Source organism: Taudactylus pleione, unplaced genomic scaffold, assembly GCF_031769625.1.
Source record: "Taudactylus pleione unplaced genomic scaffold, aTauple2 ptg000078l, whole genome shotgun sequence".
NCBI classification, from domain to species: Eukaryota; Metazoa; Chordata; class Amphibia; order Anura; family Myobatrachidae; genus Taudactylus; species Taudactylus pleione.
The window spans coordinates 2320405-2337858 of record NW_028284480.1 but is presented as its reverse complement, the minus strand read 5'-3'; the positions used below and the strand labels follow the sequence as shown (position 1 = coordinate 2337858).

The following is a 17454-nucleotide window of genomic DNA, read 5'->3' as shown; positions in this document are numbered from 1 at the left end:
GTGTTTTCAAGGAATAAGTATTCCTTCCTCAAGAATATCATGTGTATTACAGTATTACAGATAAAGTATCTAGTGCTTGGAAAGTATATATTGTCTCTTCTGTCTCTATTTGAGTCTGTCATAGGGAACATTCCATTATTTGTTATTGTATCAGGTTGTCCATTGAATGGTTCTCTGATCTAAAGCACACTGATATTTTCACTTGAGATGTAATATACCTCTTTTTCTTACTGTTATGAGGATCTATGGATTGAACAATAACTGGTGGGACTTTGTTGGCATTTCTACAACATTTCCAAGTGAATGCTAATGCACATGAAAAGTAGCTGCACATTCACCTGCTGTAAATATATATGTGTATAAGTGCCTCTTCCTAGTTTATTAATTCATATAAGCCTCATTGGTGACCATATTAGTCAGCACCCTTTGTTATAAAGCAATCTATGTTGTCATCTCTTTGTGTGATGATAAAATATATATTTCTTAATCATATATGAGTTTCGATCTTTTAATTGTTATTATACAGCTTAATATAACAGGATGTCCGTCCTGGATATGAGGCATTGTTATTAACAATACCCTATGATTACATGAATATAGAAAAGGTGATTTTATTATCACACACAGAGATGACAACATAGATTGCTCTATTGTTGACTTTTTAACCCTGTTATCCTATACATTGTCTACTTTCTGGTGTCTATCTATTAGCTGTCTATCTAGTTACTGTCTATCTACCATCCTGATACCCATGTTAATACAGTGACTGTTATATTCTAATTACTGAGCAGAACACATTGTCTTTGTGCTATGCTGCATGCTATTAGTGTCAGATTATAGTAGGGACAAGTGAGGGATCCGACATATGCAGGAAGAGGCAGTGTTTTCCCACTGAAACCCAGCCCTTTGCAAAAACAGAGCCACAGTAACTCACAGTAATACGCTTGCTGTGCAATCTATTGAACTTGAAACTAAAGGTGCCCACACACATAACGATGTCCTCACGATACGATTTTATGGCCAATTTCCTCAAGAACTTTCACGGGAGCTCCCTTGCTGTCGTGATCACGATTTGGAGTTAAAAATGTCCAATCTGACTAAAGATCTATCTTGCAGCCAATGCATTGTATCCCAGATTGGCTAATCTGCCCTACAGCACGGCAGATCAGAAGATGCGATGTACGACGAGCGGGGACGCGCATCGGCATCGTGCTCGTGAGTATAAACTCACGATTTGTACTTTTTTTACCCGATTCGTCGTCACGATTCGTCGTAATCGGCCAAATCGTGTAAAATATCGCTATGTGTGTGGGCACCTTTAGGGCCAAATGTAATCGGGTGAGAGTTTAGAAAATGTGAGAGATTAGCAGTAAACTCTTACTTTTTAAACTCGGCTGAGAACATGCAAACTCTGTTTTCAGACTAAAAAAACTCTCACGATTTAAACTCTCATCCAGATGTTTTCCCAGTTAGAAAATTAAACTCGACCAATGTAATAGTGTGAGAGATTTCTGCTAAACTCTCACATTTTCTAAACCCTATTACATTTGTTCCTATGTATTTTAATAAATTGGAGATAGTGTAGTGCTGATACTGTCATTGCTAATTTTAGTACATTTTACAATTATATGTACAACTGTAAATATAAAGGAAAACCTGCTGGTAAAGTCCATAATTTTGTAAGGTTACCATTTATATATAAGTAATGTGTACAGTTATTATAATTTTGTAGCTTTAAGGAGTAGATTCAAGGTTCCATCTGAGTCTTGTGCACGTACAGAAGGGGCTGATGTGGAGTTGGACTTACGCCTGTTTGCATATGGTACCTTGTGTATTTGTACACTGTGCATGCTCGAACTGAGCATATATAAGTATAGGAGAGGCTGATTCGTACCCATTTTAAATGCATCTACAACAACGACTGAATAGGCAGAAATGGGTTGTAAATATTATTACCAATGATCGTAAGTAGCGTTTCAGTACCAACTGTGCCCCTAATATCACCCATGTAAATATAATGAAGGGAGATTGGGGTAGGGGGAAAATAGGAAAGAGAATAAAGAAAAAAATATATAATAAAGTCACTGAAAAATTATATATGATGAAAATTAAATAAATATTATGATTAAAAGTCACTTCTAAAGATCATATATAGTACTGGTATAAGTTGTTATGGGCACTATGCATGCAGTCAGTTAGGTGTGATGAAATGTATTCACCAAAGTTCTTTATCACCTGCTGGTCTCCCCTCCTTCCCTTGTCCTGTTTGCAGGTGAATAGTGTATGTGGTGTATATAAATGAACAAACGTAATTTACTAAGCATGTAATTTACTTTTATCACAAAAATGTCATATAAAAACACATTCAGCATTTGCTAGGATTCTGTAGTGCATTGCAGCTAGTTGGCATGTAGGGGATCAGATTAGTCCCGTGTTTTGTGTGGATTCTCCTGTGTCACCAGAAATCCTGCTTGTGGGTTTGTCCCGATGCGTTTCGTCACTTGGGTGTGACCTCCTCAGGGGCTGTGTAGGCAGAGACCAGCAGGTGATAAAAAGGAGGCAATGAGATATCTATGGACAGAAGTGGCAGTGAGAGCTGTGGGGAGGACAGCAAGAGATTGATGGTCTGGGGGGGTGTAGTGAGAGCTCTGGAGGGAGCAATGAGAGGCCTATAGACTTTAAGGGGCACATTTGGCTTTTCAGCATTTAGGACTCTTTTGTTCCAATATTCATTATCAGTTATCCTGCGGTGATCCAATTATGAAAAACTATTAGTACAATTCTACATTTGATTCATGTTTTTATTACAGTCTATAACATATGGACCTACTTCTCTGGCTGATTATATTCTTGCAAAGACCACCTATCTAGGAGATGACAGCCCAGGAACAAAATTTGGCAGGAACTCCATCATTCTTATGGACTCTTTGTAGTCACATGACACAGCAAAGTACTGTTTTACATGTAAGTATTACAACTATGTTATGTAGTGTTTAGCTCTATGTATGGGTACAGCGATTTCAGGAAAAAAAGAATCTATAACAACCACTAAATATTGTGACAAATACTATGTATACATTCTTTATAAAACCATTACACTCTTTTGGAAGTTATCAAGTAGAATAAAATCAATAAGCCAAACAAAATAAATGAAATGCTAAAGCACGTGGTGACAAAATCTGCATAATGTAGACTTTACATTAACAATTTATTTTTGAACTAGACAAAAGCCTGCCCTTCAAAAACATTTTGCAATTGGCAGGAAAGCCTGGTGTACAAAAGGTCCAAACCTAAAATCAGAGGACACAGTGGACAGACATGAAACTCTCCTTAAGGACTTGGCGTGACCTTCTGTAATTCCACATGACACAAAATCCTGTTCTGCTTACAATAAGGTCTGCCAAATACTCACCCTCAGCTAATCAAGGCTTCCAGTTTTACACCTAATGTATTTTCTATATATAGGGATTGAATTCACCTTTGGCATCTTCAGACCCAGAAGTCAAAGTTCTCAGCCAGCAAGACATGTCCAGGGAAAAACAACTACACCCACACTTGTAAGATAAGCATGGTGCAAAGCTTTATGATACAGGGTACAGCTGTTGCCCTCCTAGAACATTTCCAATGAAACATAGAAATCTCATCCCTCATCATAATAGAGTCCTAGGGCTAAATTTACTAAGTGAGAGTTTTTAGAAGAGATGCTGCACATGGCAACGAATCAGATTCTAGCTATTATCTTCTAGAAGGTGCTAGTTAAATATTAAGGATACCTTTGTTAATTATGGAGTGAGTATTTGTCTAGATAAAGGTGCGGTTCTAGCACCAAATCATCGACTATCTACAACTTTTTCTATTTTGGTAAAGACCTGGAGTGACGTCCCTCCTTTTGTTTGTATGTATATATATATATATATATAATACATATATATATGTATATATATATATATATATATATATATATATATATATACTCACTGCACGTCACTTCCAGGTCCTTAACATGAAGGGCAAATAAGCTCGACCATGGAGACACTATCAGAATATTACAAAGTATTGCATATTTTACACTATAATATCTAAGGTTTAAACATTGCCTTCTCATACTGTTTTAATTATGGCTTGTGTGTTTATATAATTATTTGATGCAGCTGCAGTGGGTTTGCAATTAAGGACTGGGTATTTTAAACAGCTACATTGGAACTATGAGACACTTGCTTCTGAGTAAGCTGAGGGGCAATACCTTAAGCGCTTCCTGGCTGACCGTGACGCCATTTCTGCAACCTCTATTCATATTTCAGGCAAGTCTCAGGACCTTTTCACTATACGCCAGTTGAAGGGACAACCAGCAGACAACTACAAGGTGAGGACTTCTTGCTAAAGTACTGAATGTCAACTGGTAATATACCTTTAACCCTGACTGGAAAATCCAGATTGCTTTTTTTATCTCAAAGTTTATACCCACACAAAACCCATACACTTGAGGCTGCAATTTCTGCTGAATAAGGGCTCAACCTTCTTATTGGGGACATTTTATTGGGTTGCCAGTGCAAATGTTTATTTTCTATTTTTTTTTATGAATTTTATGTATATAATGAAATTTTGAAAATAATTAAATATATGTGATCAATTTTATCCACAAGCCATATGCATTATTTAATGTTTATTCGTTTCTTTTCACTGAATTCCTTTTGAGCGATGTCTTTTCTGATTGTTGATTAATTTATATGCTTAGGCTTGGAGGCTGACACCCTCCCTACACAGTTACTTCCATCTCATTAGCTACGCCATTATTGGATCATATTACTGCATTTTAACCACTTAACTGACATTTTTTTTATTAGATAAAGTCTTAAAAGTATTTTTAAGAATATAGTCAAATATTTTATTCAAACCCCACCCCCCATGTCCATAAGGCCCCCATTATAAAATAACTCCCCATCCCCATTGGCACTAGACCCCTGGTGGTCATAAATTCTATTAATAATAACCCCCACACCCCTTAAATAATAAAAAAACCCTTTTGTATAAACAACCTCTCCCCTGTAACAACCCCACTTTTTGCAATCCTCTCCTACCCTATGACCAGTTTAATATTTTATTATTTTATCGCCCCCGCCCCCTCGGTGTCATAAGCTTTTATTTTTAACCCTCCCACACTTACGCCAGATCCTTTCCCCTAGTTGGTTACCCTCCTAATCAGGGGCGTTTCTAGAGAGGAGGGGGCCCGTGTGCAGTCTCCGTCACGGGTCCCCTCCTCTCAGTCTGGCAACCGGCAGCGCACTTAGCGCAGCGCTGCCAGCGCCGCACTGATAGTCTCTGGGCACTAGAGCGTGCTCAGAGTCTATAGCGCATGGCACCGAGAAAATGGCCGCGGCGGCCATTTTTCCTGTAGTGCACATGTGCAAAACGACGGAAAAATGGCTGAGGCAGCCATTTTCCAGACATTTTACTGTGCTGACACCGGCGCCGACGTGGGACTCCAGAGAGGTAAGTATAATGTGGGTGCAAGGTGTGCACCCATTATAAATATGTTCCTGCTCCTAACCCCATGGGCAGAAAACATGAAGGCTGTAAGCATACTGAGCCAACCTGTTTTATTGGCCAAAAAAAGGTGATGCTATGGTGCTAATTTTAGGTTTCCATCAGAATTCATTCATTACATTTTAGCATTAGGTGTCCAGGATGGTGGATAAAAGGGCTGTCAGCTCACTAGCCTTGTGCAATTGGAGGATTGTTGGCTGGTAATTACATATTGATGAAGTTGTGTCTATACTTCCACTAGCTATGGGATTATACTGCAATTGGCTCCAATGGGTTTTGTAATATTACTTTTGTATTGTAAGTTACGAATACTGGGTCTGATTCAGATGTGTACAGTAATGCATTAGCAGCTGCTGTCCCATACACAAATGCCGTGCGGAAATATGCTAATGCTGTAGCCGCTCAGAAATGCATTGAGACGCCCACCAATCCTTCAATAATCGACCATCTGAGTAACACTATGGTCGCGCAGAATGGCCGGGGGAAATAAGATGATGATGCCATATTTCTGCATATGGGATCGAAGATATAGGCTAAGACACACCCCAAAAATGGTTACAGCAGACTCACTTTTTGCCGCCACTATCTGTTACCCCCTACAAAACTGCCCCTGTCTGTCAATCACTAGGGCATAAGCTTATTCAGACCCGCTCGCAAGTTGCGGTCGCTTGCTTGCAAAAATGGGCCGGATATTTAAATGAAGTGCTCGCACTGCGTCGCGTAAGGACGCCCACTATGTTTTAGCGAGCTATGGTAAAGCGTGCTCGTAAGTGTCTAAAGATTCCCCATTGCCACTCGCAACACACGTCATCTCCAGGAAATGAAGGATTAATCGGGACCATCGTGAGCCATCGGAGCTGCTCGCAGCCCTTGGGGTTGCCTTAACCTGCCGCAAGCACAACGATCAGTGCTGGCTGAAATACATGCAGGTGACGTGTACAATGATGCTACTTTGCTAATTATGCATGCCCTTTAAACTGCGTTTTGGCGGCCTGACACGCCTGCGTTTGCACATCCACTCCCCCGTTCACAAGCACCTTCCCCTGTTACCACCCACAATCTGTCACTCAAAGCAGCGACCTGATAGTGGCTTATGAGCAACCAAAATCAGATCGCAACGGATGGCTTGTGCACGCGCACTGCGAATTATACACATGCGCAGTTGGGCGAAAATCGCTCAGAGCGAGCGATCGCGCCTTAGCGAGCGGGTCTGAATCAGGTCCTAAATTCTCACTACAAACGTAGTCACATTTGATCGCAATTCAATTGCTGTGCGTGCGCATAGCGGCTAAGATGCTGGCGCAGTCCACTGATAATCGCTCAACTGCGTGAACATCTAAATAGTGTCCACAGCACATAAATTCCTACAGTACATCCAAATTCTGCAAAATAAAAAAAAACGCTTTTTGTTTCTTGAATTATTATATTTCCATTTCTCTTACAAGGCCAACATGTTCCGCAATGCTGAATAATGCCGGTAGTAGCTATTTCCTACAGATGACATACAATGAAGAAGAACCAAAAGTTGTGAAGACATTGCCTGGGAGATTTCACAGACTGCAGATGAGCACAACACTCCCAGCATGATGGATGGTTAGGGAAGCAGGTCTTTTATCTTACACACTAAATAATTCTGGCCTGTTACTATTACGTGCAAACATTTTCTGCCAAATGATGGATGCTGAGAGCAATGTATAAAAAATATCTTCTTACACATTCATGCAAATGCTGTATTTATCACTGGTACCATACTGTACATGGCTACTTTCGGTTTAATAGAATCTGTCAACCTGCTATACATAGATTCAATTAGCAGTCGCCAGGTATGACGACATTATATCCATGACCAATTGTTGCTTTGCAAATACTGTATGTAGAGTGTCATGTCCAGGAATAAAGTCTGAGTGTAGTATAACATCAGTTCCATAAATAAAGATCTTACAATTAGCTCAAACATTTACTAGGTAATTAGCATTGAAAATTTTAACAGTTCAACGTTTGCTGAAAAAAATCTGATATGTTCATGTATGTCTATGTTCAGATCTGTTTGTATCAAGCAAATGTATGTAGGTAACCAACTGCATTACAAATATTGGACCTCATTCAGACCCGCTCGCAAGCGCTGAGCACTCGCAAGCGGGTCGATGTTTAGGCCCTGTGCACGTGCAGCGGCCGCACTGTGCGTGTGCAAGCCCCAGAGCGAGAGGGAAATTCTCTTGCTCCGGAGCTCACTACAAAAGGGGCGGCTGTCGATGTTGATCGACAGTTTGCCCCGTTTTGTAGGCGTGGCGGGGGGGTGGTTTCACAAACTGAGGCGTTCCTTAAGGAACGCCTGCCGTTTTGTGGGCGGCCACACTGACATCAGCAGTGATGTCAGTGGGGAGTTTCCTGATCGATCAGAGCAGGAAGCTCCCTTGGGGCTTGCGGTTGCCGAGACCCAACCTTAGGGTCTCGTCGCAAGCCCGGATGGGCGCGATGGTCAAGACCATCCAACTGGTCGGTCGCTAAAGCTGTGGGTGGTAACCCTACAGCTTAGCTAGCGACCAGGAGGCCGCACTTCAAAATACAAGTGGCCGCCCACATTCAGAACGAGCGCTCGCATTTTGCGAGCGCCTCTGAATGAGGGCCATAATTTTTTATTTTTCTTACATCCCCTAGTTATTGTGATTTTATCATGAGCACTATGTATTTATTTATTATGGTCATCAGCTTAGTTAATAATATTACAGACACTAGATTAACTAATACTATTATGGGCACCAGATTATTTTTCTATTATAGCCAATATAAAAATATGGGAAGGCCACCAAGCGCTGGTATCTGTTTTCTACACCTCTTTCTACACCTCTTCAAAGATGGAGAAAGATTCAGACATGGATTAGAAGGAGATGTATTCCTTTCCATCACAGAAAGTCACCTTAAAAAGGTGGATAACGTTCCTTCAAAGGTTTCTTTGGTCCTCACTTAAGACTGGGAACCACCCAAAACTTCCCCAAACACCGTGGTGAAACCTCCAAATATAAAAGTGTAGAAAGAATGCTCCTCATTGTGGTCAAAAGTATAACACTTTAATAAATTCAGTTCTGCACAAACAACAGGGTTACTTCATACCGTTAGAAGCCTGAGAAAGGCACACATATGAAATGAGAAGAAATGGCAAAGGCAATTGCACCCGGGTACATCACCTCCCCTTCACAGCATGGACATTCACAGGATCTCCTAGAATCACTGAATGGGCATTCACCTCCACCAACGCTTTTCGGACACAAGTCCTTTTTCAAGGTGACACAATAAGACACACGGTAGTGCCCACACCTCATAAAGTCTATCAGCAGTGCCCTAATTCTTAATATGGGGTAGATTTACCAAGCCTTGGAGTGAAATAAAGTGGAGAGAGATAAAGTACCAACCAATCAGCTCCTAACTCATTTGACAAGATGTGTTTGAAAAATGATAGTTACTGTAGAAACTGATTGGTTGGTACTTTATCTCTCTGTGGGGCTTGGTACATCTCCCCCCATGCCACACAGTAGTACCTTCAATTGCTAATATGCCTCAGAGAAGGTACCCTAATTCATAATATGATACACATCACCAGGCTTGGACTGGGAAGTCGGGGGGATCCCCCAGTGGGCCTCGATGATTCTTAGCCATGTCCTCTATTGCGGGAGGGCGGGGCCGAGCCCAGGCCACTGGCACTATTCATTATAACAGGCTGCACAAAGCAGCTGCTTACCAAGCAGTCATCAAAGGCTGTTGACTGACCCGGCTGGCAGGGGAGGGAGGACTCTGTGCTGCTCAATGGTGGTTTGTTTACATTGTCGGTCTGATGAGCCCTGACTGGTGTCAGTGGCTGGCCCCACCCCCGGGACCAGCCACCAATTAGGTATGTTTTTCGCTCCTATACATCCACCCTCCTCTCCACGGACTCCTGCAATGGCAATGCTTCCTTTGCCCTGCACCATGGCAGCTGCCTGCTCCCTGTCACAGTGAGTGTGATGCTGAGTACACACTGGAAGATATATTGGCCGATCAATTGTTCGGCCAATATATTTTGTGCGTGTCGGCCAGTGTGTGCCAGCGTTGTTCACAGACACAACGCGTCGGCTGTGCTGCACACCCGATGCCCAATATATCTGCAGATTTTTAGAATGTAACAGCCCCTCCTGTAACCCCCTCGCTGCAAGCTGCAATATATATAATAAGGGAGAAAGTGTGTGTGTGTGTCTGTCCTTTATGCACGGCCAAGGTTTTGTATCTAGCCAAAGCATGGTATTGTAGTTTGACCAGGTTTAGGTTTTTGGCTATGTTTGAAGTTCGTCAGGGCCATGGTGGTCTACGTGGTGCCCACCAAGTAGGATGTGGATTCTCTGATTTGAAATTTTGGTTTAAGCAAGTTTGCTCAGGATGTCTTCCAGTGCCTAAAACTGCACTGATCTGATGGCACAGGCTGATATGTACCATTGGGGGCAGGAAGAGCTCCAATGGAAGAGGATCAACTGTCACACTGCACCTGCACTGACAGTTACTCATTTCCTACGTTTCATATGCCATGGTCTCCAATGTTGGTCTGCAGTGTAAAAAATGCATTTGTATTTCAAGGTCCATTCTTCATCCCCGGCAATGCCGGGTATGCCAACTAGTATACAGGATTGGACTGGCCAACAGTGGTACCGGAGAAATCCACTGTGGGCCACACTCCCTGAGCCCCCCCCGCCTCCTCTAGGGGGTCATGTTACAGACTGATTTGTAGATTGTTACTCTATTGGAGGGTCAGTTACCTTGTGGAGCAGTACCACTAAAAAACATCGGTTCTTGGTTTTCTTCTATAGAAGCTACACCAATATATGCCTAGTGATTAGCCAAACAACTGTGGTGGATGACCACACCCCTTAAGCATGGGCCCCTAATACTGCATTCCCCCGGAAGGCCCTTTATGTCCCTGTCTGACACTGATAGTATAGTATGTATACAGTATGTACACTGTATATGTATGTATACTTTCTATATGTATGCTATGTACTGTATGTGTATATACTATGTCTATGTATGTGTATACTATGTATGCATGTTAAGTATGTATGTGTATAATATGTATGTGTGTGACGTATACTATGTATATGTGTGTATGCTATGTATGTGGGTATACTATGTATATGTATGTATGTGTATACTATTTTTGTGTGTATGCTATGTATGTCTGAATACTATGTATATGTATCTCTGTGTATACTAAGTACTGTGGGCCTGATTCAGCAAGGATTGCAGTAGCAAAGACGCACTCAATCGGTCAATTAATTCGCGTTGCGCATGCGTATGCATAGCAGAACGCGAACTACCAATTGTGCGATTGGAACTGCGTTTGCAGAGGCTTCGCAGACCCAGAGCACATTGATTGACAGGAAGTGCTGTTTGTGGTTGGTGATGGTCGGGCGAACACAGGCGTGCTAGTGCATTCAGACGCGGTTGCAGGGGCGTGCATAAATTATCCACTACTATACCATACGCAGCATGAGGGCTCATAGCGTGCGCTGAAGTTAGCAATTCCAGAGTGAGGTCTGACCTGCCTTAACTGTGCGTATGGGTCCAATGTTACTGATGATTTAGTTATATTGCCCAAGTATACGGATGTGTGTAAGGGGAAGTGGGCGTCCTTATGATAAGCTGTGATCACAATGCGATTGCAAACATTTGCATTTCACCACTAATATTAGCAACTGCAGTGCATGCATTGTAGCAGAATAGTTATCCTTGCTGAATCAGGCCCTGCATATGTATGCTATGTATATGTACACTGTATGTATATGCTAAGATATGTGCAGTAATCTACTTATATGTACACTATTTATGCATGCTACAGTGCATCCAGAAAGTATTCACAGCGCGTCACTTTTTCCACATTTTGTTATGTTACAGCCTTATTCCAAAATGGAATAAATTCATTTTTGTCCTCAAAATTCTACTCACAATACCCCATAATGACAACATGTAAAAAGTTTTTTGAGATTTTTGCAAATTTAATAAGAATAAAAAAACCAAGAAATCACATGTTAATAAGTATTCACAGCCTTTGCTATGAAGCTCAAAATTGAGCTCAGGTGCATCCTGTTTCCACTTATCATCCTTGAGATGTTCCTACAGCTTAATTGGAGTCTACCTGTGGTAAATTCTGTGATTGGACATGATTTTGAAAGGCACACACCTGTCTATATAAGGTCCCACACTTGACAGTGCATGTCAGAGCACAAACCAAGCATGAAGTAGGATTGTCTCGAGGCACAAATATGGGGAAGGGTACAGAAAAATATCTGCTCTTTTGAAGGTCCCAATGAGCACAGTGGCCTCCATCATCCGTTAAATGGAAGAAGTTCGAAACCAGGACTCTTCCTAGAATTGGCCGGCCGTCTAAACTGAGTAATCGGAGGAGAAGGGCCCTAGTCAGGGAGGTGACCAAGAACCCGATGTTCACTCTGTCAGAGCTACAGCATTCTTCTGTCGAGAGAGGAGAACCTTCCAGAAGGACAACCATCTCTGCAGCAATCCACCAATCAGGCCTGTATGGTAGAGTGGCCAGACGGAAGCCACTCCTTAGTAAAAAGCACATGGCAGCCTGCCTGGAGTTTGCCAAAATGCACCTGACAAAATTCTCTGGTCTGATGAGACAAAGATTGAACTCTTTGGCATGAATGCCAGGCGTTATGTTTGGATTAAACTAGGCACACGCTTATCACCAGGCCAATACCATCCCTACAGCGAAGCATGTTGGTGGCAGCATCATGCTGTGGGGATGTTTTTCAGCAGCAGGAACTGGGAGATTAGTCAGGATAGAGGGAAAGATGAATGCAGCAATGTACAGAGATATCCTGGATGAAAACCTGCTCCAGAGCGCTCTTGATCTCAGACTGGGGCGACGGTTCAACTTTCAGCAGGAGAACGACCCTAAGCACACAGTCAAGATATCAAAGGAGTGGCTTCAAGACAACTCTGTGAATGTCCTTGAGTGGCCCAGCCAGAGCCCAGACTTGAATCCGATTGAACATCGCTGGAGAGATCTGAAAATGGCTGTGCAATGACGCTTCCCATCCAACCTGATGGAGCTTGAGAGGTGCGAAACTGCCCAAAGATAGATGTGCCAAGCTTGTAGCATCATATTCAAAAAGACTTGAGTCTGTAATTGCTGCCAAAGGTGCAACAACATAGTATTGAACAAAGGTTGTGAATACTTATGTACATGTGATTTCTTAGTTGTTTTTTTTTTTTTATTAAATTTGCAAAAATCTCTAAAAAAATATATATATACGTTGTCATTATGGGGTGTTGTGTTTAGAATTTTGAGGAGAAAAATGAATTTATTCCATTTTGGAGGAAGGCTGTAACATAACAAAATGTGGAAAAAGTGATGCGCTGTGAATACTTTCCGGATGCACTGTATGTATATGTATTTATGCATAGGTATTTATGCTATGTATATGTACACTGTATGTATATATATATATATATATATATATTTATATATATATAAGTCCAAATTGCTAGCACTCCACCATGGGCAATCGGTAACACTCCAGGTGCCACTCCAATAGTGGAAATAAACAGGTAGAGACCGGTTGGCACTTCAGGAGTTTTTGCATCAATGGATAATAGGACATAAAGAAACACTCGGCACACCGAAGTTTGCGTTCAACGTTTCATGAACTACAGTACTTAATTTCATCAGGAACAGGTACATGCACATGTATGCATACTATGTTTAGGTATGTATACTAGGTGTATGTATGCACACTATATACTGTATATATATCGGTATATATACTGGGTGCATGTCTATATAATATGTATATGTATTCTATGCATAGGTATGTGTACTATGTGTATGTATGTATAACTACATGTACACCGTATATATATATATATATATATATATACATATATATATATATATATATATATATATATAGAACAAGGCATATACAGCACTCACATCCAGTGATCTTGAAATTCAGTAGGGTGCTCCACTAGGGAGAAAACCAAATAGGCGCTCCATGTAAATATCTATAAACGGCTAAACAAATAGCCAAAGAGGGCACTCACCGCAATGCTCAATCAATCAGATTTAATGAAAAAGTTTAAATATCACCATATTAGTAATCAACGTTTCAACCCCAAGGGGTCATTATCAAGACGAGTCACCACAGACAACCTCCCAGCATGCTGACCAAACGCATACTGGCTATACCACAAGAGCTCACTTATAAAGCACATATAATCAACAATTATCAATTAAACAAGTCATAATAACATACACCAAACTGTAAGTGTGCGCGCGTGATAGAACTCCGTCACTGCTGTAATTAGGCAACCCTTCTGGCTTGCGGGTCACCATACAAACATCTCCGGAAGCTAGTATGTAGATTAGGATAGCACCATCCAGGTAACTAAAATAACAGTATAATCAAATGGATCAGTGCGGGTGCGCAAATATGTGCCACAGTACCAAAACTACACATAGCCGAAAAATATAAATGTCAGAGTTATCGCTATGCTGTTGATCACACCCAGGCAAGAAGAAGGGAGCTCATACAGTGTGTACATCATATTAACAATACAATACCACACAATACATGTAGACACAAAAAATATCTTAACCCGTAAATAGAAAAATACTAAGAAAATAAAATAAAAAAAATTAAAAGATAATAATCAAAATACCATCACAGACAAGACAAAATGACAATTACCACTAATAGCATATACTAAATGACCATCATAGACAGACTATGAAATCAATTAATTTGAATATAATAATAAAATCAGCTTAGCAGTAATAGCTAAGAATACATTGTGTTCCATAATATCAACCAATTGTACACATTAGTACGGTTATTACAGTATTGCGAACATTCAGATCAAAAGGTCATCTCAGGAATATTTTCAACGGGTTATTCTCATTCAAACCCTTGGCAGTGTATGTTGATCAATTCCTCCAGCCTCTTGTGAAAAATGTGGGTAGTTATATTAGAGACGCCTCAGATTGCCTTGATAAGGTGAGAATGTTGGCACCCATCACTTACCAGATGTTGCTTCTCACGCTAGATGTACAATCTTTATACACCATTATTCCACACATACAGGGCATTAATGTGATCCAAAATTCTATGGTACAGGCCAGGCATATTGAACCTCCTGTTGAGTTTTTGATCTCGCTGACTGATTTGATCTTAAAACAAAACTATTTCATGTATGGCTCTAACTACTATGCCCAAATAACTGGTACAGCTATGGGCTCGAATCTAGCGCCTTCGTACACCAATCTGTACATGGTGGCGTTTGAGGAGAAATACATTACAAATCAGTTTAGTGACAAATTGGTCATGTGCCTTTTATAAGACTCCTCATGCCCCCATGTCCTGTTTTGTGCCTCCCCTATTCTGTTCGTATGACCAATATTGTGCTCATCAATCTCTATTGTGCTACTCCTGATCTGTATATACTGTATTGTGCTCTCCCCACCTCACCTGTTTGATCTGTATTTCTGTAAGTTCCATAACACCTCTTATTAAAAAAAATTGTTCTGTATTGTGCATGTACCTTTCCCTTCCCCTCATCTATACTGTATGTCCTGTAGTGTACAAACCTCACTTCAATGTTTTTGTATTGTGCCTCGACATCCCCATCTGTATGTTCTCTACTGACCTGTCCCCCATCTGCATGTGTGATATTGTTCCCTCTTCCCCACTCCAGACTCTTTGTTTTGTACTGTGCTCTCATCATCCACTCACCCATACCCACATAACTTTCCTTAGGCATGCAATCCTCTAGTCCTGTCTGCCTCCACTCTGTGGACCCCCCAGTCCTCTGAAGTGCAGATGCTGGCAGCCCTTCCAACCTTTGACCTGCAATTTTGCAAAGCATGACATCACTTCTATGAAGCTGCAAGGAACTCAGGATCTGAGTTTATTAGTTGGGACTTTATTTCCGTTCCCTTTATCTCCATCCAATGCTTACTAAATAGACCCCTAAGAGAGGCTACTGATGGAATTACAAAATAAGGAAAATGAACTTTTAAGAACTACGAGGGTGGTTCAATATGTAAAGTATAAAGGCCTCTCATGTGTGTAATGTTCTCTATTTCATTACAATTTCCCACCACTGCTTCCCCTAATGGCCATTAGACTGCGCTTCAGATCAGTCATACTGACCCAACATCAGTTGTAAGATGGCAGGACTGGCAGAAACATGGTCAAACGTTGAGGTGAAACATTGAAATTCATCCCCAATTTGTCAAGGGGTACAGTGTTTGATAACAGAAGGACAGATGTTCAAGATGAGCAGCTCTCCGGCCAACCAAGTATGTCTGCAACAGATGACAATGTGTGCCACAGTGAAGGTCTGATTCAGTAGGACATATACATTTGAGTTAGTGATATTGCTGATGAACTGAACGTCTCGGTGGGTACTGTGCACAGCATCATGAGCAACTGGGGTACAGGTAAAAGTGTTTATGCTGGGTACAAAACCAACTAACAGAAGTTCACAAAACCAATAGGATGGAATTATCTCTTATGCACTTGACGCAGTACCATGAGGAGGGAGTGCAGTTTCTGCAGTGTTTTGTTATAGGCAATGAAATGGAAGGTGTATCATTAGACACTGGAGATGAAGCAAGCATCCATGACATGGAAACACGCATCGTTCCCATTTTCAAAGAAATTCAAAACAACGCCATCAGCAAAGAAGGTCATGGCGACCATGCTTTGGGACTACAAGGGTGTGCTTCTGGTTGATTTCTTCACCAAGGGAGATACTGTGAATGCTGTACGCTATTGTGACACATTGAGCCAGTTGCAGAGGGCAATTTATCAAAAATGACCTAGGTTGCTGGGAACAGGTGTCATATTGCTCCAGTATTATTATTATTGCTCTAATAATGCCAGGTCACACTGAGCCAGTGATGTGCGGTCAGGTGAGGCAGCTTAGCAGAGCCTTTCCTGTCATACTTAGGTATACTCCAGAGCTTTGATTATAAAAATTATAAGAAAAGTGTAAAGAAAATATTATAAACAAAACTCTGGAGTAAAAAGTGTATGGCAGGTGAGGCACTGCCTCCCCTGTCTACCTTTTCACACATCTCTGATCAAACCACACCAAATGTTTAGTACTATATACTGCTGAATCTTTGTATAATGCCCACATGAACCCCCGGGTTCATATATGTATCTATAAATATGGCTCTGATACCAGCCAGTGCCTCTCCAGCCATTTACCTCACCGCACGTCACTGCCCTCAGCCAACCGCATAAGTGAGTTGTTATGGCACTACCACTGGGAACTAGTGGACCATCCTCCCTACAGCCCTGACCTGGCACCGAGTGATTTCCATCTCTTTGGACCATTGAATAAGCACTGATAGGTCTTGTTACCTTATTTATTGAATCACCCTCATACAACTAGCATGCTTTCGAAATTTGCCATCAACAACAAGTGAATCTCTAATATGTATCTTACTTAGACTGAACCTTTCTCTACCAACTTCATTTCCTTCACAGCCCAACTCCTGTTATGTCTCACCGCAACCCAAAGAAGGTTTGGTTTATAGGGTTGGCTAAGTGAAAGACATCCACCAAGTAATCCTATTTAGTTTGGGCTATGTAAAATTAAAACTTTTTAATAAATAGTAATATTTAAATTATTGATGAATTATATATGTGTGCAACAATCCAAAGTATATTTACTTTTAATATCCTGGAGACCAAAAAAAAACAGGAAATTGTTTAGGGAAATTTGCTTTTGGTTTTTTTTGGGTCTCCAGGATATTAAGAGCAAATATACTTTTTCCTTATGCTCAATTTGAAGCTTTCCCTAGAGAGTCTGTATATATTTTTGACTGTTCATTTTATTTCCTATTCAAAG

The 17454-nt window shown here is 41.0% G+C and overlaps 1 protein-coding gene and 1 long non-coding RNA gene across 2 annotated transcripts in view; one reads left to right on the top strand and one right to left on the bottom strand.

Moving 5' to 3' along the window:
• LOC148532379 (uncharacterized) overlaps window positions 1-4364 on the top strand; it is a 74608-nt gene extending 70244 nt beyond the window's left edge. The window contains exons 2-3 of the long non-coding RNA XR_015877721.1: window positions 2811-2964; window positions 4302-4364. This is a non-coding gene — a long non-coding RNA (uncharacterized LOC148532379). The remainder of the gene's footprint in view (window positions 1-2810; window positions 2965-4301) is intronic.
• The window catches only part of MYO18B (myosin XVIIIB), a 586172-nt gene that overhangs the window by 540353 nt on the left and 28365 nt on the right, over window positions 1-17454 (bottom strand). The window lies entirely within an intron of this gene.